The following is a 22,105-nucleotide window of genomic DNA, read 5'->3' on the forward strand; positions in this document are numbered from 1 at the left end:
GTTTCATAGTAATCTGCGAATTATGGTCGCAATGAAAAACTGCGGTTCCATCTGGTCATAGCGGTTTCACCCCCCTCACTAGTTTGTCCCCTTTTGCTTTCACTTAATGCCACAGCAGGACCACAACCGTTTGAAAATAATCTAGCACAAAACCTCCGTCCTTTGGGGGGTGTCTACACGAGCATTGCCACTCTTTACGGGGGGCTTCTGGGACGCCTGATGGATCAGCGCTGTGTTCCAGGTCTCGGTTCTATTGGCCGACATCACAGGAGGGAGGGAGAGAACACAGAGAATGCAGCTAAAAGTCAACTATATGAGAGTACTCGAAGGAGAAGGGATGAGTTTTCTGTGCGTGGGAGTGATGGTGTAAGTCATATTGATTCGAAGAGGATCTGTTTTCATTGCTCATCCTTCACTCGGCCAGGCAGAGATCAGTCTTCCTCCCTCCCCTAGTCCCTCTTGCTCAGGTGGCACGGGGCCCAACCCTGGCGCCTGCCACCCTGCCCAGATTAATTGAGGCATGGCGTTGTAAATGAATCACATATGGCTAATATCTCTCCACCCCGACTCCCTCCCACCCCTCTCACCTCTCTTCTTTTTTTTCTATTTTGGGAACAGCAGCTTTCGCTCTTCTGTGCCACTATTTCCTCTTCTCAATCCTTCTTCTCTTTAAAGAAATACAAAAGGGAAAGAGAGAGTGGGGGGGGGGGTGACAGAATAAATGAACCAAACCGGAGGAGCAGACAAGGTCAGGTACTTGTTGGCTTGAGTTTGCTGCAAAATTCATGACTTTCCCTTTTTGGTTTTTCATTTTTCACGCTCTGCAGTCCAGTCTCTGTCCTTAAACTGGGCACCGAGCAGATTAATTGCATTGTCCAGGGAGAGGTATATAGAAGGAACCGCTGCTTCTGTCCCTGTTGCCACCTAGCATTAAGATGAAGAGATCATACGTACGGTAGCTTTTGGTCTTTATCAATTATTTATGACACCCCAATGCCTGGCCAGAAAGAAGATGAGGAGGATGAATGGTCGTTAATGGCTTATCAAGTTAATTGTACTAACAAAGTGTACTAGAATAGTATTTGACACAGTAGGATATGGTTACTTAAATATTTATCAGTTAACCATGGTGGTGTCTGCCATCCTTTTAGGTCAGTGCTGACCAGGCCGACTCCAGAGGATACTTAATTGTATGTCAATATAGCAAAAATACCAGCTCTAAAACCTCTATTATATTGAAGGTTCATTAGTGCAATTTTTTCCTGATTATAACAGATAAGTATAGAGTGAGCTATATTGTAATTCTTGCATTTCTTTATCGTATAATATAATTTATTAATTTACAAAAGTATAGTGTAGTAAAATGCTTCAGCATAATTTAACTAGACTGGTGCCCGGCTGTAAAGCACAGAGTCGGTAACGATGGAAGTTGGAGATCCATGCCCCACCTGGCCATGCGATACCCGTTGTACCCGTTTCAGAGTACCCGTTCCACCCATCTGTCTGTGTCCCTTTTATCCTTTTATATGGAGATTTCTGTATCTGTCTCTCTATGTCCCTTTATTCCTATACATGTATATGGAGTTCTGTGTCAGGCATGCCCAAATATGGAGTACAACACTCCAGATATGGAGTGTTGTGATGTCTGAACAGGCCAGCTCCATAATATGAAGCCTAGGCAGGGGCCCAGAGGCCTTTTGTGGCGGTTCTGGACAACCGTGGGTCCGACCGACTCGACACCGGGATCTGCACTCCCTGTGGGTGTGTGGAACATCTGTGTAGAATTTGAATTCGGTGGGTCGAACGGTTCTCAAGTTACGTGGATTACAGACGTACACACGTACATATAGAGTTCTGTGTCAGGCATGATATCCAGTTAAGGAGTGTTGTGATGTCAGAAGAGGCCAGCTCCATATATGGAGCCTGGGCAGGGGTCCTGTCCAGAGCCCGGGCAGAGGCCTTTTTGACAACCGTGGGTCCGACCGACTCGACACCGGGCTCTGCACTCCCTGTGGGGGTGTGGAGCGCGTGTGTCGAAGTCGGTTGGCGAACAGTTCTCGAGTTACCACATTATAATTACAGTAATGAGAGCACTTGAAATTAGTTTGTGGTCACCTCTGGCAGGACATAATATTAGAGACTGAAGTCATGAGTGAGTTAGCTAAAAGATCACCAGGAAATACTCCCGTCACAATCCTCCGTTTCCTCAGTTGTCGGGTCAACACTGCATTGTTGAATGAACTGTAGCATTCCTATTCTGGGCACAACGGCACGTCATATAATAGGCGAACGTTTGACAATAACTGGATAACATTTGGCGAAAATAGCCAAGCAAAGAGATTTGGTGTAGAGGGAAAAAAAGAGGTGGCCTATTAGACCCCTGGGGGAGCCGGGTCAACAAAGTATAGGTTTAAGTGGTTAAAAACACAGTAGTTGTCATTTTTCGTTAGAGGAATTCGAGCCATGCAGCATCAGTCATCGCGTTAATCTGTTCCTGGCATACTGGATGTTTTAGATGGTTGCTTGAGAAGGTAATCTTCTCAACTGAAGCGAATTGTTTGACCACTAACGAGAACACTGTCTCTCACAGAAAAAACAGTGCTCTCATAGTCCCCTCTTATCATCAGCCTGATCAGGGTGTATTCACTTACTTGGCGAAGCCTCTGATTGTATGGTTAGAAATTAATGTGGTAGATTTATTGGACGTGATACAAATATCATGTATATGTGGTTTGCCCATGGGGACAATTCCATTTATAAGAACCTCCCCGCTTTGACTGAAGCAAGAGTGAACCTTTTTTGGATTTGTCACTCCACATTTGCTTTAAGAGGTAAAGCATTTGAAACAATCTGAATAATGGAATACATGTTCTGGTGGTGACATTGCTGTGGCTCCATTTCAAAGACATCTGGAAAAATATAGTCCCAGCCGGGTTTTTTTTTCAAAAGCGCATTCATGCCGTTTAAATGGCATTTCTTGCATTTCCGCTTAACATCCAGTATTGAGGGACATGTTAGTAAATCAAGTCGTGCAGACGTTCTAACCAATTGTACATCAAAACAGCTTGAAGACGATGATGCGTTATATTTAGATGCCGTAAAACTAAGCCCTTGTCTGTCATTGCGGTCGTGTGTATGCCTGTCAGTCTTGTATGCCTCCACATTTTGTGATCTATCCATAAAAACAGATGTTCATAAGATAGTCCTTCCTTTTTGATTTATTGACTTTGCAGCCCATATGTTCTTATGCACAATGTGTTTGCGTTTGAATGTGGGCACCCTGGTTTTTATTAAATGTAATCTCGGAGGGTGTAATGCTTGCAGTAAATGCCATGTTTCTGTTCTCAGCGTGCCTTACCCACACACATTTGTCATGCCTAGCCACTTGTTCGGCTTACTGTTGTGATTAATTGTGTGGTCGGGTGCAGATTTACTGGGATAGTTCCCGCTGTCGGGACTCTTGTGTGGCGATTGGCCCCACAGTCCATGGGAGGCCGGGCGATGGTTAAACAAATAGTCGAGACACACAAAACACACACAGGCACACACGTTGAAACAGTAGGTTCACAGCTTGGGCCTCTGAAAGGTGGTTACCACACACACACACACACACACACACACACACACACTGAACCTCTTTGTTCTCGCTGCGACTTTCAACCAGACACTTTTATTTGACAACAAGGCGTGTCCAAGAATCGCCGCTTACAGACGATGTCACTGTATGCAGCCAGCAGCCCGCTCAGTGATTATTATGGCCATCATAAAACAACCATGTCACCCCTTTTTCCCTGGGGAGAATATTTGTATTACAAGACCGAAAGAAAGAGAACGGGGGAAAAAGTAGGCAACACACACACACACACATGTGCGAGAAGAACAGAGAGGTATGGCAGAAATCCCCTTGCTGTTATTCAAAACTGTTATGGCAACTAGAGCTAGCAGGTATTTCTCATGACTATCTGCTTTCCCCTGGGTGTCGGGTGTCTTCAGGGAGCGACTCGGAATGCTTCAGAAAGGTAACTTGGAATGCTCCGGCTGCACATGGAAGCATTTTGGAGAGAAAGGAGGAAGTGGAGGGAGTCACCAGAGAGATGTAAGACGAAACATTGCTCAATGTCCTCTTCAATGTATCTCTTGGAGGGAGAGAGAGCATTAACACATGTTCCATTGCTGATCTATCTCTCTCGCTCGCCCTGCATGTCTGGAGCGGTGGACGCTGAACGCTGGCTGTGGTCCAGTTCCACTGATAGGTTAACAAGAAGAACTTGTTCTTATCAATGGGGTTCTTTATGTTGTCTGTACACACTCTGCGCAAGTGCGCATGCGCGTGCAGGAACATACACACCAACGTACGCACGCAAATGTACACACAAACGTCAGCAGACTGAGTAACAGAAAAACGTTGTTTGTGTGTGTGTGTGTGTGTGTGTGTGTGTGTGTGTGTGTGTGTGTACACAAATAGAGATGCGCACATGCACGCACACACAGGCGTGCAGACACACGCAGGCACGCAGGCGCAGGCGCAGGCACGCACGCACATCTCTGCCCAGGGGTGCTAGAGTAGTGCTGACATCAGGAAGGTGTTCATCACAGCACTTTAGTAACGCTGTCAGGTATTCACTGTTATTATTCTTAGCTGGAGGAAATTGAACCTCCTAAGCAGGGAGGGATTCTATAAAGACTGGGAGAAGCGTGTGCGTGTGTGTGTGTGTGTGTGTGTGTGTTGCGTGTGTGTGTTGCGTGTACACGCATGTGTGCAAACTGTATGCATGAGTGCACATGAGCGAGAAACAAAAGATATGCAGGCGAGGTGTGTGTGTGCGCGAGTGTGTGTTTTTGCACACGCACTCGTATGTGTGTGTGTTCGTGCATACTGCATGCATGTGTGCAAACTGTCCATACATGAGTGCACATGAAAGAGAGAGAAAAGATATGCAAGTGAGATATGCCGGGTGGATATGCAGGTGTGTGTGTTTGTTTGTGTACCCATAGGTGATAGCAGGATAAAGACAGTATAATGCAAGACGAGGTATGCTGGAAGTGTATGAGACACACACACACACACACACACACACGCACACACACACACACACACACACACACACTAGTGCGTGCGCTGACCTGGGGCAGGGGAACACAAAATGAGTAATGGAAAGTGTGATCATTGCCGATCAGCAAATAGATGATAGGAGAGGGTGAATGTTGTTCTTGGCTGCCGTTGATCTCCTCACTGAGGATGAGGTGAGGTCTTGGGAACACATGCCAGTGCCCAGGCTATATACCCCCGTTGGGCCCAGTCATGATAATCTTTCAACACGGCTCACCTAAACGAACAGGCTTTTGGACAGCCTTTAATTACTAACAGACAGCGGTGTCAGGTAACTCTCTCTCTCTCTCTCTCTCTCGCGCTGTATCTCTCTCTTCCTCCTCCTCCTGGCTCTCTCATACTTCCTCCTCCACCACAATTAGAACCCTTCACTCATGTCAGCGAAAGCCTTGTTTTTCTAGCTTGGAATACCACACGTGCACAGTGCACACGTGCACAGTGCACACGCGGGCCGGCTCGCACAGCCAAGAGCCAGACGATGCCCGCACTGTACTACTGTATGCACACTTGGCAAGCGCTCATGTACTTCAGAGCGTGGATGCACACATTAATGCATAAATATGCATGACAAACGCAAACACTCACTATGACAACATAGTGTGTGTGTGTGTGTGTGTGTGTGTGTGTGTGTGTGTGTGTGTGTGTGTGTGTGTGTGTGTGTGTGTGTGTGTGTGTGTGTGTGTGTGTGTGTGTGTGTGTGTGTTATTTTAAGGGCATATTTACACACTCAGATTTAAATTTACACTAAGATTTAAATTCACACTCAAGTTCCTACTTCCAACAAGTACAGAGGCTATATCATACTAAAATTCAGCGAATGTCTGTCTGTCTGTCTGTCTGAATGTCCCTGACAGCGCTTTATCTCAACATTGGCTGGCCCAATCACTCCCACTTTTCACACAGGCATGGACCATAATTATATGGAGGTCTTAATGGAGCCCTTTTTCCAATTTGACACATTAATGATTTATAATGAATTTATTAGTGGATTAAAAAATGCAAAAATGGGTATTGTACTGTCAATATCACATGAATATGAATGCAAAGTAGCGGTCCATGTGTGGACAGGCTACCTGTCGCCGTTGTGCATGGTGAGATGTGTGCAAACCGTGTAGTTTATCAGGAGAAGAATACCAAAGGATGCAAGATTTATTAATGAATTAAAAACGCATCGGGCGCAGTACCCCCCCACGGCCACAAGAGGGGGGCAAATATCTCACAACGGGTAAGGGCTAGTAAATACAATACTGTATGCTAACATCCCCCGCAGTCCTTGCCCGGGAGTAGTAGTGCACGTGATGTCCTAACATCAACAAAACATTTCTCAATCTTGAATGTTTTCCTTGAGGGCAAACAAGGTAGAATGTTTATCATCTATCTTAATTTACTTAAGCTACTTACAGGAGAGCGTGCTCTTATTTCAAAACACCATTCTGTGGCGGGGCTGCCTCTAGGGATATTGGGGTGGTGGGGGAGTCTAAGATTGGCTTGAGGGATATACATTGCAAATCGTTCTAGTTAAACTTTGGCTCATTTAAAGGATATTTACAGACTAACGGGATTACTTGAGGGACACGCAGCACTAAAGTAAATTTGAGTCAGCAATTGATTTGGTTGTCTGGCTATGAGATGATTAATTACTAGAGCCGTGCCCGCTGACGCCTCTACAGTAGTATACCCGTTGGCCCCTGGCCTACTTGGAACGATGCAAGTTGGAAATGCATGCCCCACCCAGATATTATGTCAGTTCTTTGTCAGGCATGCCCAAATATGGAGTCTATCTATGCAGATGTCAGAATGATGTCAGAACAGGCCAGCTCCATGTATGGACACTGGGCAGGGGCCCTGTTCAGAGCCCCGGGGCAGGGGCCGTTTGGGGCGGTTCTGGACAACTGTGTGTCCGACCGACTCGACACCGGGTGCACAGTGTGCCGAATTTGAAGTCGGTGGGGCGAACGGTTCTCCAGTTACGTGGATTACACGCGTACAGACGCACAGACAGAGCCTTGGTGCATTTATAGATAGATGTGTTGAGTGTTCACAATAATCGTTTAAACTGAATGTTGTATTTGTATTTCAGAGAAAAGAAAACATTGCATTAGGTATAGGCTACTGTGAAAACAAAAAAAAATCAAACCACCAGAGACCATTTCTGCCACTGAATGAAAATAAAACGGCCTCAATTATTTAGAATGATTAAGTTGGCGTTGCCAATCTCAAATTTGTGAGAAAGTGTACTAGGCATTGTTTTCTACTGGAGTTGAACTGGGGACAAAATGTACTCGGCTACCAAGTTACGTTAAGTACCACCAAATAAGAGAAGAGGGGGGGGGGGGGGGGTCCATGAAGCTTGAGGCAACGTAAGCTTAAGTACATTTCCAATAGGGCTTTTTCTCTCCAGCCATTTAAGGTATAAATTCAACTCGTCACTCTCCCTAATGCCTGCAGTGCTTATGAGAAAAACAGGCCAGAGAAACTTCATTTCCCCCTGAAACAGTTTACTGATCTCTGTGTAGCTCTGAGTCAATAAATACAAACACATAACTTTAACTGCCCCACCCCTCAGTCTTTATGCCATCCAATTCCTGCCTGCCTGGCGGAAGGAAGGAAGGCGATGGTTTCTCGGGGCTCTCGTTCAAATGGAGGCCACTGGGCCATTTTACACAGCGGTGCGAGAATGAGAGATTTCTAATGACTTTGCTCCCAGGATTGTGTTCCGATGGGAGCCCCAAGGCCCCTCGCCAAGGACCTTCCAACTCACCGCAAGTACTCAACAACCAGTCCCATAATTCTGGACGCGGGCAGAGCGTGGGGTGTGTGGGGGGGGGGGTGTTTGTGTGTGTGTGGAGGAAGGGGGGTGCGACTGTGTGTGTGTGTGCATGCGTGCTACTGCTACCACATGCTGAGTCTCTCTCTCCCTCTCTCTCTCTCTCTCTCTCTCTCTCTCTCTCTCTCTCTCTCTCCAATTCTGAATATCAGCCAAGTATCTTGAATCTCACACCTCCTAGGATATTATCAGTGTTTGTATGCCGACGTGAGGGACAATTCATGATATGGATATAGTTTTCATTTCTGTGGAATATTAGGCAATGAAACCATTAAAATGTAATGGAGAGAGAGAGAGAGACATAGAGAATGGAGAAAAAAACATTTGTGGTTGATCTACTCTACCGAGTATTATCTTGTTTCATGCAAATGTAATGCATGAATAATGAGTGCTGAAATGTACCGTGTCAAAAATTAATGATCACTTGTAATTGTGAAATTAGTGGTTTGTTTGTTCAGTATTTTGTAACCCCCAAAACGTCCTAATTGTTTTTCAGAAAAGTAAAAGTAATAAAGATCTCACATTGGAGGCTTCCAAACGTAACAGCGCAGTCGCCGTTTGTCTGGGGGTTTAATACTTTTAGTGCATTGCAAAATAAAGCCCCATAAGCCTTATATCCATTTCAGCGCCGGGGAAATGTCAAGTTTATCTTTAAAATATCCAGTATTTCTCGGTAGAGACTGAGAGCAGAGGACTCCAAAAAACTCTCAAGATGAAGGAAAGAAAAAACTCTAATAAGCTCTCTGTCATTCTGAACAGTAGGCCTGTACATAATTATCTTCTCAATATACTCAGTTTTAAACTGTAAAAAATATCCACAAAAAACATTGCCATTGAGACACAGTATTTAACTGAGCTTCCATCAACCCATTTAGACCTGAGCTCGATTCTACAAAATGTCTTCTAAATCCTGACAGTTTTCTGAAAACCTATATGTTTCTACGTCAGTTGTTCTCAAACATTTTCATGTCAAGGACCCATAAAAATATATGAAATTGGCCGGACCTTCCAGAAGCAAAGATTTTAGTTAAAAACGTTCGCTCTGAAAGAATATATATTCAAAGATTTGCGCGCGATTAAAAATAAATAGCAGAACCTACAAGTTTATAGTGCCGCGCTATGAGCTTGTAGATCTGCTATTTTTCAACGGCTAAAGCATAACACAATGCAAAACACCAAAAGGGGTTCCCGCCCCAAAATGGGTTTTAAACCATCTATTTGAAAATCATTGTCCGTAAAGTGATTGTTTCATTACAAACCTCTGTCATTAATTGGGCCATGGTCCCTTTAAATCAAATGGCATTAGCTTGTGATGTCATAGGAAGAGGAAGTAGAAAGTTGGGGAAACAAAAGGAACATAAAATTGTTCAGATGTTTTTTCAGGTTCCAACCTTAGCCAACACACTGTTTTTGCTGCTTTACTTTGATGGACATGACATTATTTTCTCGTCCGAGAGTTTGCTTTGGAAATATAACAGTTTCGAGAGGTGTTGTTACTCTAAAGCAAATAAGAAAGAAAGTTTCCCTGCTGAAAATCAGGAATTGTGAGATGCCTGTCACCAGGAATGATTGATGGCCTGTCCAGCCAAGTGGAATTCTAGTAGTGAAAGGGTAAGTCATCTTTGAATAACAAAACACGTGTTCAAGCCTAGGGAGAGTCCTGAGGAGTCACTGTTCCATTAGCCACTTAAGCCCTATACTTTGTCCTGTGACACTTATAGTGAAAAGGGCAAATCTACAAGCATTTTAGCTAACTTTGGAAAATTATTTTTTGGAAAAACCTACATTACATGCCCAAAACGGCTGAATACAGTTCTTGGCTCATAATTGCACCGTCGGGGAGCCTTTAAGTGCACTTTAAGTGTAAAATTCCATCAGAAAGGGTTTGGAAGTCCTCCTTGTGTCCCTGAATGAGTATTGGGTATTAGGGGGAGAGAAAGAGGAGAGCACTTGACCCCCATTGTCCCCGTGTTCAGTCATATTTCCCTGTCAGGGTAATGGGCCCACGCAGCGCCTCCTCTTTCTCTACCATATCGGTGTCAAAGTCAAGGTATAACACACACACACACAGGCATGCAGCAATACACACACACACACACACACACACACACACACACACACACACACACACACACACACACACACATACACATACACATACACATACACATACACATACACATATACATACACACACACACACACACACACACACACATTTGTCATTGTCACTGCAACATGAGTTCATCACCTCCATCAAGAAAGCTACATCATATCCTTTCAGGAAGGGAGCTACTGTACACAGTCACACACCTGCCCGTTCAGGCGTGCACACACACACACACACACACACACACACACACACACACACACACACCCAGACAGACACGTATAACTCTGCCTTACATGTGGCATTCCAGGATGTGCGTGTTTTATCTGCATTCTTCCCGTCACATTATGCCTCCTTTGACATTTACAGTATCTAAGGCAAAACAAATTGCACAATGGAGCACGTTATATAAATACAGCAACGCTAAAAACAAACCCCAAACAGACATGCTGTAAGACGTGGGAACCGGCATGCACATAGCCGTGCCGACACCACGCAGTTTTTTAGTGTTCAGTTTGAGTATTCGACTGTTTAAGACTTTTATTGCATTGTTAGTTGTGTTTATATTATGTTGCGTCTCGAGACGCAACGGTTGACATAGTTTTGTCTGGGGAAATAATAATCCATTCTGTTTGATCTGTGTATATATGTATGAGACATAATAAGAAATCTACATATGGCGTCGTGAACGGTTGACTGACAGTGATACTGACAGACTCGAATGCTGTGTAAGAGTTCACAGGCTTGTGATTGTATATAAATGAGGCGGTTTAGTTGCAAATAACGATGCGGTTTTACACGAATGTGCTGCTTAATTTCTTACTTTCTTTCATTCTTTTTCTTTTTTTTTCTTTTTTTAGAAAAAAGACCACTTTGAATTTTGATCCGGTAGGAATTCGGTGGTTTTATTTCTGAGGCGGAGTTCTTTTTTAAGAGTAGTCTCTTGAAACCACCGTTACTTTTACACGTCTGGGTCCATTTATGTGAACAGTCCCTGCTGTACAATTTCTCCTGTGTTAGCAATACTCTTGGACTTGGTTTTCACCAACTGTACTCCCCCCTCTCCCTCTATCCATATCTCTACTTCTGGCTCTCTCTCTCTCTCTCTCTCTCTCTCCCCCTGTTACTCTGACTACAACATGTGGGAGACAGAGACACAGCAGGTTTTCGGAGTGGAAAATTGATTATAAATAGGCGATGTGAGGGATCCACGGTAATAATGGCGGAGAGTGCTCCGTCCCGCGGCACAATGTCGCCACAAGCTATCAGCTGCCTTAGCGGCCGTGCTTTGATGCTGCCCAGTGCATATTCTTCTGCTTTGACACTGGTAAGCCTATATGCCTCCAGAGGGCTCGGCAGGGGGTCAACTAATGGGCCCACTGCCATCTTCCCCTTTGCTTTGGAAAAGTGGCAACAGCTATTTTATTCCCGCTCCTTTTTTTCTTTTTGTGTGCTAAGGACATGGTTACAGAGTACATTAAAGTGCAGCCCCTACAAACCCAGATGGGGGGGACGTGCTGGAGCAACAGCCATGCAAAAGAGACAGGCTATAGTGTACGTTAAGTAAGCGGCTACCATCTTTAGGGCCAACACAAACTGACTCACACCTTGGAATCTTTCAATTTGCCTATAATAAATTGCAGTGGGAAGCAATTGCCGGGGCCATGTGCTGAGGAGGTTGAAATTGAAGCCTCTCTCGTGTGAGGACACTCAGGCGAAGAGAACAGTGGGGTGGTGTTTTTTTTTCCTTCCCTTTAACAGGGATGGAGGGGGGGGGGGGGGAGCTCACTAATTGTGGGTCTGACTAGCTAGCTGAGCAAATGGAAACGATATACAATCACAGAATGTAATGCATACACAAACACGCATGTATGCCCATGTGAACACTTGAACACACAGCCTCAATGAAACAGAACGTCCTTGTCAAATTGGCGACGGCAAAGCCGTATTTGCGCCTCAGTGTCGCCCCTGCTCGGCATGCACGACAGTGCTTCTCCTCAGTCACAACAGTAACCGGTTGGGGGGAGAAAAGAGAATTGGCTCCAAATGCAGACACTCAAGTATATATCCAAGCAATTGACCGTATTCAGACAGCCGCCATTTTGGTCTCACGTCACTCTTGGCCGGGACACAAGACTAAAATGGCCACCATGTGAATACGGTCACTTACTTACACAGCCAGAACTACAGCTTTATCCGAGAGAGAGACGGATCTACGTCCTAGCTAGTGTGTATAATATATTCTGTACGTCCGTCTAGATGACCTCGGTCAGCCTGTGTAGTAATACACACCCGATGTTCCGCTGCTGGGTTTGTTTTGGGCCCTCTCTCCTTCCTGCTGCATTAGTGCCCAGCTGAGTGGTGGCCTGAACCGCTTTTATTTAACTGCAGGTGGCATTGGTGACATGCATTAGTCGTCTGTTGCCCCCTCGGCGGAGGAGCAGAATGCAGACTCCCCGGTGGGCTATGTATGCCCAGACGTCGTAACTGGATAAAGGCCTCTGAGGTGCTGTGGTGGGATGGCGCTGGGGGTGGGTGGGATTTGGGGGACGATGGGGTGGCGTCTGAGCCACAAGTGGAAACACAGGCACTCAGGCAGAATCTAATAAGAGTCCAACCCGCAGTGATGCAGACGGTATCAAAACAAGTATGGGGTCTAAGCATGGGGTTCTTTTGCAGGTAATTTGGTCTCTCTCCCCCACCGACACACACACACACACACACACACACACACACACACACACACACACACAGCCACCATCATGCTCCCTCATCATTGCTCAATTTCACCTCAGTTAGAAGTGGTTCATTGCTTTTACAAGAAAGGAATATTTGACGTTGGCTGGTTTTACGGATTCCATTCGGTCCCATTGATTCAAAGTGCATTATGGGTCAGCGTCTACAGTGTCTTTAGGATTGCTAATATCGCTCGGGACTGCATGAACAGCTTGTGTTTTCCAGACAATATGACCTGATTTTATTTCCCTATATATATATAAATAAATATATCTTTGCGAGAATATATAGCACCAAAAAAAGGATTGTTTGAAGAGACAGAAGAAAGAGAATGAGAGATTGGCAGGACCTTGAACCGCGCGGTCAGCGTGCGGGTATCGGTATCAGATAACGGCGTGCATGTTTTATTGGGTGACGGACAAATAAAGAATAGCAGAACAACGTGTGGGAAGACAGACACTGGCCTAAAAGCCTCCATTCATCCCTGAGTCATGTTTCACTGGGGCTGCAGTGTCAGGTTGGGCCCTAATCTTCTCCAGATGCCCCACCGAGAAAACAACATCTCTGGCTATACGACCACAAGGCATATATATATATATATATAAGAACAGAGCAAAATGGAACGGAATGGACGGATACCTGATAAGGTCATTGATTTGCATGTGTGCATGGTCTCTCTCTCTCTCTCCCCACCGTAACAATGGAGTCTACCCAGGTCTTTATCTGCCTCATGTGTTGTCCCTGTATGTGTGGAGCGGCCGTCTCCCTCCTCCACGTTGCCGTCCCGATCAAAACGATACCTCCTGCCTCTCCTCTCCTCTCCGTCTGCTCCCTTGTCCTCACGCTCTCTCTCTCTCTCTGTGCGCTCGGCCGCTTATTGCCGTTGGAGGGGAAGAACAAGGACAATATATGCATAACCCTCCGCTGACATGCTGTCTCGTTTGATGTGGGGTTCTCAAACAGATGCCCCATCCCCTCTTCAATGTTATTGGAGATATTATAACGCTGCCTGGTTCCGTCTCCGATTCCCTAACTCAAACTAGTGTGTAGAATGCTTTGCTTTGCGCGGGGGGACACATTTCTTCTTATTTGTTGATGGGACTAGCAGGGCTCTATGCTAGCAGTGGTACTTGGCCCAGGTCTGCATGACATCTGCTAAAACCTAAATCCAAAACATCAATCCATAGTAAATTGGCTGCTGGTTTGATTGATCTAGGACTAACGGTGCATAATATTTCCGATGTGCCCCTTGAGCAAACATCAAACTGCTCCATGAAAACGGCAGTATTAACTGAATACGTTAGTGAGAGGAGATGGCCAGTTTCTCACAGTGTTTAATTGTGGTTCCTATTAAATTGTGTTTAATAGTATATCTGCCCTAATGAAAACGCACTATAAACATGCACATATTTACGAGCTATATCCTCATTTGCTCATTCCCATCCGCCGTTGTGTGTCCAATGAAGCATTTGGCAATAAAAGTTGAGGAATATGGGAGAGGAAGAGGCATAGAATGGAGAGTTGTAGGTCCCCTTAGAGCCACAGTGTGAGCAGGAGTTGAAATGGAAGTGTAACTCGTAGGGATGAGACTGTGCGTTAGTCGCTGTAGGCCACAGGTCTGAACGAAGGTCATATTAAAAATGGAATGTGTTCATGCTGAACGCAAGCTAGAGGCTATCATGAGTCAACACAAATCTTGTTTTTCTTAAAAGGAGTTGTGGATAATAATATGCCAAGTGAGAGATATTATTGCATGAACTGAAATATAGTAATTTGATTCATTGGCATATTTTTAATAGTGGTGATGTCTTACAGAGATTTGAAACAAATCAAATCATCCCATTCCAAATGGTAGAATTCAATTGAACTGTTTTTCCACAACTAACTAAATAAATAAATAAATAAATGAGACTGAATGTGTGAGGTTGCACCACCTGCCGAGTTGGATCTGTTCGACAGTGTGGGAGTTCAGAGTTGCGTGGCTGAACAGGGGAGGTGAGGGGATGTAAGAATGGATCACACACACAGGGCCTACGCACGCTGTTCCACTGGCCTGACAATTACAGAGCCATTTGCTGTGAAGCTGGCGTGTACAGAGGACGAAACGCAACACTTTGCAAGCAGCTGACTACGTGAGCTAACTCAGCAAGCAAGGTGTAAAGTAGAAAGACAGAGTATTGGATGATATGTACACAATGTTAACCCATTCTGACCTGAGATCAGATTCATACGAGGTTTCCACTGGGACACACACTGGTCTGATTAACCCATTCTGACCTGAGATCAGATTCTAAAAATGTCAGTCGTTCTTCGAATTTTTCAAAAATAGCAGACCTACAAGCTCGTATCGCGCCACTCGGTGGCGCGATATGAGCTTGTAGATCTGCTATTTTTAAATAGCTAAAGCATAACATGATGCCAACACCAAAATGGGTGCCCGGTCAGAATGGGTTAAAGCTGGAGAGCACCCGTACAGAAAACTAATAATGGTCGCTGTTGGGCAGAAATGTTGTACATGTATTTCCAAACACTATTTATTATTTGAAAAAGAAAAGAAAAAAGGAATATAAAATAGTGACATTTTCTGACCTACAAGCTTACAACGTGCCATATTACGATGCTTTGAGAGCTTGCAGATCTGCTATTTTCACGATTTTTGTGCGACACCCTTGTATGATGAAGTAGTAGGGCATGAATTTACGGGGGAAAGAAATAAATGTTGAACTATGGAGATAAAATGCTTTCTGCCTCACAGCAACAATATGAATCGGAGAGAAATGGCCAAACATGCATGTATACATGTACAATACATGTGTGATGATAATAATATACAGAATGTATTATTAAGATAATGATATGACACACACACACGTACACATGCACACCTTTTGAGTGCTGTCAAACCATGGGAGCTGTCAGTGTGCTTGTGCAATGTGAACGCAGTCAGCTGAAACAAGAGGACGTAGGCAGTGAAGCCAGGGAACCGGACACACATGGCCATGTTCAGAGACTAATGACACACTCAATTATTCACCAGCCCCATTAATCATCTATTTATTGGAATAAGAGCAGCATTAGCGACCAGAAAGGTCATACGACATTGAACCTATAGCATTAACTACATGTCATATCTATAGTTTATTTTTTTGTCTAGTACTTAATTATTGATTAATTAATTTAATGTATTGATCTACTTACTTACTTACTCACTAACTTATTTATGTCTAGGCTAGCATTTCGTCAAGGTTTTATGCTTTCGTGCAAGTGTGTGTCCGGGCAAAGGAAAAGGCCATAATTTGACAGCTAACAGGAAGTACTCGCATATTGACTACTTTTGTGTGTGTGTTTTCTTTGGACTGGAGGCTGTTGATTTATGCTGAGAACCCACATCACGGAACTGAACCCCAGAGCTCCAATGAGCCTGGGTGTTGCAACTACATAAATACCAGCTGATATTTCATTATCTGGCCCAGAAGGGAGATATGAACACCGTGAGAGAGAGAGAGAGAGACGGAGTGAGAATGAGAATGAAACGGTTAAGTGAAATATTCAATTTGATTCAGTATAACAGATATATATATATCTACAAATCGGTTTACATAATTGGTTTTGGCAGGAATTTAAATTTGGCTTTTTTTCTTTCACATTCATAAAAAAAAAATTTTAGCAGCTCTACAAGCTCACACTGTGTGTTGGGAGCTTGTACAACAGCTTTTTGTTTTGCTATTTTTGTGTGATACTGTTGTATGACGGATGTATAGATAGGGCTTAAGAATTTAGTCAATTACATTTACATTGAATCGTTGATATATTTAAAAATATATATAACTGTATTCTCAATTATTCGAAAATAATCAATTGTTTGCAGTCCTAGAATTAAGGTGAGACAGACAGACAGACAGACAGACAGACAGACAGACAGACAGACAGACAGACAGACAGAGAGACAGAGCCAGACAGAGGGAAAAGTAAAGCTTGCAGAATGCATCAGTGCATGGTAAAAGTCTTGTGTGGAGTGTGGTTGGCGGGTAAAGTGGAGGAGTGCAGCTATGCTGGCATTGCCCGCGTGGCCAAGCACTCCACATTGCTTTTTAGCTGCCTTCACCAGGCTCCAAAACAAACAACAATTGCATGTCCACCCTGCTCACAGACCATAAAATGAGTGTCTCAACCTCTAGTCTACGTAGTGCATTACGCTGTAAGAAATGACAATGGAGCGAGCTATAGCGTTCTCATTTTATTACCGATTTAATTCAATTCGGATCGATTCGATATGATATGGGGATTAGGTTATATCACCCTGGGTGATTGTTTTCCTGTCTCTCTAAAAGTTTTGGTTGCTTCATAAAATTAAAAATAAACTATGAACTTTTGTTCCCATTTGTGTTTTTATTATTTGTACCCTAACCTAATAATCCTCAATAACTGGTGCAACTATAATTTGACCAAGAATCTATTAATGCAATTTTTGGATTTACATTTGCACCGAGCTTGTTAATTTCTTGCAGTGTTGTAGTCCCTGAACCTCTCCACACATGAGCTTGGGGGGGGGGGGGGGGGGGGGGGGAGAGAGACAAGCCAGTCTTAAGTGGATACTTTGAATGTTTATAGGGCTTCTCATCCCTAAGTGGCTTAAATTGCAGGTCTCTTTGAGAACAATATGTTACTTTGGCAATCGGAGCTGTGATTTTACCTTAGTACTTTGCTGTAAATGATATTCAAAGGTGTTGTCTGATGGACAGTGATTATTATTTTTGAGGAAATCATTAGTGTCCCTCCGTAGTCAAATTACCTTTCACATTGATTGTGAAGTACTTGTCTCGAGAATGAAAAATATTTGAAAAACGTGTCGAGTATAAATCAGTAAAGTATAAACAATTAAAGGCGGTTGGTGGACACTTTCATTCCGTCATTAAGAGATGAGCTCAGTGCGAGGGGACCACAGACAGCTTGATCATCTTTTATCTTATCTTAGTTTCATTTATATCCCGAGCAGCTGCGTGTTCTCGTCTCCTCCAGAAAGACCATTCCCACATGCTTTACAAACTTATCGAAAGGCTTTACGGGGTGCACTGTAAGCAATGTTGACTGCATGTCAGTAAACGGATCCAACTCTCCAGACTGGAGCCACCAGAGCAGCCGTGGGAGATTATGAGTGTTTCATGAAATCTAAGGCAATGGACTTTGTCATGGAAGACTGCGCTAGCATCTGTCCGACTGTGCGCACCAGACATAGAAAATCTGTTCTATCGCTAACTGAGTCTATCACAATGGACATTGTGCTTCTTTTTCAATTTGGTGGAAAGAAACCTGCACTGCACATATTACTGTAATTCAAGGATTTGATTCGGCATGCCATGCCCAGGTATTATACCTTTTTGGAAAACACACATTCACAACATTCCTCGCGAATTACAGAGATGTGTGTTTATTTGAGTGGTGGTAATAAGAATCCAGGCCCTGTCTGCAGAGTGTGGACTGAAAGCTGAGTCACAGATGTATATATAGTATCTTTCTTTTTTTTATGGACACTTAGCTTCAATTAACCCTCATTCTCCTCTTTGCCTATAATCACATTATCCTCTGGTATTTGGCTGTGTTTTTCTTTCATCCAGGGGAGCACATCTCCTCCCAAGCCCCATGCCCAGGGGAGGGAGAGGCGATGTGGGTTCTGTGTTTCAAAGTAACAAGCTTCTCCCTGTACTGGATCTCTCAGTTGGCCAGAAAGCAACAGTCTATCTGGTCTCTCTCTCTCTCTCTCTCTCTCTCTCTCTCTCTCTCTCTCTCTCTCTCTCTCTCTCTCTCTCTCTGCTGCTTTTGTCTTTCCCTTGCCCATTCTGTCTCAACTTTCACCCCCTCTTTCTTCTCTTTAATTTATATATATTTTTCTTCTATGTTGATTTCTTTCTTCCCCCTGTCTCTATACCTTTCTTTCTCTCTGTCTCCAACCCCCTTCTTTAGCCTCCTCCGTTACTGACCCGGCCATCTTCCTCCCCTCTGCTCCCCCTCTCCTCTCCCCTGCATGTCTGAGCTCTGCCTCCAGGCCACATCCAGCACCAAACAACGTCTGATTCATGCCTTCGTTTTGGCTGCTGGTCATCTGACTCTGGGACTGCATGCAGGGTTGGACTTGGTTTGATTTGATTCACTAACCCGTCAGTGCCCCCAAATCGATTCCAGTGCAACCCCTCTAAATCAGGAAGTAAGCGGATACACCGGTTCGATCATTTAAAAGAAGGGAATTTAGATATTTCAGATGTTTTATAAAGGAATCGTTTTCATGTGCGCCGCTTGTGGAGCTATATCGAATGCATTCTAATACCGCTGATTGAAGTAGAGTTATGTTACCCAAGGGATTTATTAATTTCCAAGGAGCCATGATAAAATCCACATGGAAATCCTGTGTGTGCCAGAGCCAACATATTATTCTCAGCGACAATACATTGTTCAAAAATGTATCCCCAAAAATCCCAGAAATTTCCGGGCAAAAAATGTAAGTTGATGAGTTAATGCCGAGCATCCATATTCAAAAAAAGAATGTTCTTTTGAAACAATAGTGGGCTTGAACTTGAGTGTTTCCCCCTGCCGCACAGACACAAAGGTGTTCCTATAATGTGTCACATTTGTCATGTTATTTTAGGTGCAGGGCCTGTGCTCTCACTCAGTCCTTGTACAAAACCATAGCTGCCGTAGGAAGTTTACAAAATGTTAAGATCAGTGGAAGGATAAAAGTGAATTTATGTGATTGCATTTCAGGTTACACATTACAGGCCAACAACACTGTACAGTAATGTAGCATTAAGTACATTAATTTATCATAATGACTACTCCATTGAAGTTCAATCCAGTGACTAATTGGCAGGCTAAGTCTCAGGGAACTGGAAAAAAAGTAATTGTAAAATAACAACAAAAAATATAAATAGCCTATGGATATAGCTACGTGGGAAAAGTGCGTAGGATATATGAGCGTGTAATATTAATAATAATACTAAACAGCACTGCCTTTTCCATTGTTTATGTTGAGAGTGACTTAATTTATTCACAGGAGCCATGAGGCATTTACTGTCTAGTAGAAGTACAGTTCACACCTGTTGGATTAATTTGAGGTTCACAGAAAGTATGGGGGCTAAAGGGTTGACTTAACTTGTTTTCCATTTCATAAATAAGAATGATTGATTAACAGTCACAAATGGTTGAAATTACTTCAACATAACTTTTTAGTTTTAAACCTTGCACTACATTTTTGTCTGTGTAAAATAGCAGAAAGAAGAGAGAAAAATGCCTTTATAAAACAGCAACACCCACAGTGCTTAATCTTTTCTTATAAGTGCCTTTTTAGAATGCGACCGTTTAAAAAGGCTGTAACTTTGCCTCGGGGGAATTTGTCACTTAAACGTTGGAAAAAAGTGTAAGTGGTCAGGAAGACAACAGTGTAAAATATGTACTGGAAAGAACTGCATCAGTTGTAAATAATACATCCGTATGGAACTTCTGATGGCACTTTAAAGACTCAATTTGTCTCATGGCTGCACAAGTTAGTCTCAAAACAAAATAAATTCCCAACTGATTTCGTTTTCTGCGGGAGTCCTCCTTAACAATGCAGGGCTTTTGACAGAGAGAGATTCTGATTGACTTAATTATAATTGCGTTGTATAAGTGCGTTGTAAGTATAGTTAGTGTCTTAATGGCACAAGTTAAAAGTCTGAGACTTGAATTACAATGATCCTGAGAGGTGACATTAGGGGATAGGATATATGAAGTGCACAGTATAATAATCATCAGTGTTAATTTAACCCGCTTCCATTTTTGTACTCGCTCTGAGTTAAATGAACACGGAGGGTTTCACTGTGGGAGCGCAGCTGTGTGTGTGTGTTGTGTGTGTGTGTGTGTGTGTGTGTGTGTGTGTGTGAGCCAGAGCCAGGCTCTCTTTGCACTCGCCGACACTTCCCAAAACAGACAGACACACACACACTGACACACACACGCTGACACACATACAAACACATGCGCACACACACGTGCACGCACAAGCACGCGCACGCGCACACATTAAGGGCACTCATTAAAAGCAGAAGCCTTACCGTGTTTGGGCAGCCGGTGGTCATCCCCGTGTCAGAGAAGAAGAGAGAGAGAGGGCGACCTCTCGGCGCTCCACACACACATTCCCTGACGACGAACCCAGACCAAGAGAACGGGGCGAGCGGGACTCGTTAACTTGAAAGCAGGGGGGGGCGGAGGGGCGAACGTAGCGGGCTGCCGGAGTGTGTCCGGAGGAAACTACAGCCACCAGTCAGCCTTTCAGCACAGAGGGAGAGACAGACAGACAGACAGACAGACAACCCTTCAGCAGACACAGACGGACAGGGGGAGAGAGAGAGAGAGGGAGAGACAGACAGACAGACAGACAGACAGACAGACAGACAGACAACCCTTCAGCAGACACAGACGGACAGGGGGAGAGAGAGAGAGAGAGAGGGACAGACGGACAGAGACAGACAGACAGACAGACAGACAGACAGACAGAGCGGAGAGAATTCAAAGACGCCAGCAGTTTCTCCTTTCCTTTCCTCTTCCTCCTCTCTTTCTCAGAGTGTAACTTAACCCCTGAGGAGCCCCGGCAATGCAACACACACACACACACACACACACACACACACACACACACACACACACACACACACACACACACTCAGAACCAGTTCCAGACCTGTCCCATGCCAGCAATTGCCTCCTCCTCACCCCCTTTCTTTCTTCTTTTTCTCACTCACTCTCTCTTTTTCTCCCCCCTCTCTCTTCTCTCTTTATCTTTTCTTTTCTTTTGTTAGCTTTCCTTTTTTTTTCCTCTTTGGGGTTTGGTATCATTTAAGTCTTGATTCCGTGGCTGCCGATGAGCTCACTGCAGGCTCAGGTTACAAAGGGCTTGGTTAGCCTTACGGAGGATTTACTACTCGGTCGTACGCCGGTATATATATCACCCCCTCCGGATAAAACGGCGGATCTACAAGATCACAACGCGCCGCATCCGCAACTCGTCGTGAGCTTGTAGATCTGCGGCTGTAGATCAAGCGCGCGACACCGCCGCGCGGCGGGAACATATAACTTAGGCATTACTGGAATGCGAGGGCAGCCTGCTGGCAGAGGCTGAGGTGCTGCTCAGGTCAAAGGCTCCTGGGAGTGTGTGTGTGTGTGTGTGTCTCAGAGAACAGAGGGTGGAGAGTAGCAGAGGGGTATTATCTGTCATCTGAGGGAGTTTGAGGGGGCGAGTGTTTGGGGTTTGTGGCGGGAGGGGAGGAGGGGGGGGGGGGGGGGAGGCAGTCTGGAG

The 22,105-nt window shown here is 44.3% G+C and overlaps 1 protein-coding gene across 1 annotated transcript in view; it reads right to left on the bottom strand.

Annotated features, from left to right (window-relative positions):
* Positions 1–21,021, bottom strand: part of flrt2 (fibronectin leucine rich transmembrane protein 2) — a 40,208-nt gene extending 19,187 nt beyond the window's left edge. Inside the window, exon 1 of the mRNA XM_080790319.1 lies at positions 20,865–21,021. The gene's annotated coding sequence lies outside the window, so the exon portion shown is untranslated. The remainder of the gene's footprint in view (positions 1–20,864) is intronic.
* Between the last annotated feature and the right edge of the window lie 1,084 nt (positions 21,022–22,105).

This window comes from Protomyctophum bolini, assembly GCF_963924005.1.
Source record: "Protomyctophum bolini genome assembly, chromosome: 19".
NCBI lineage: Eukaryota > Metazoa > Chordata > Actinopteri > Myctophiformes > Myctophidae > Protomyctophum > Protomyctophum bolini.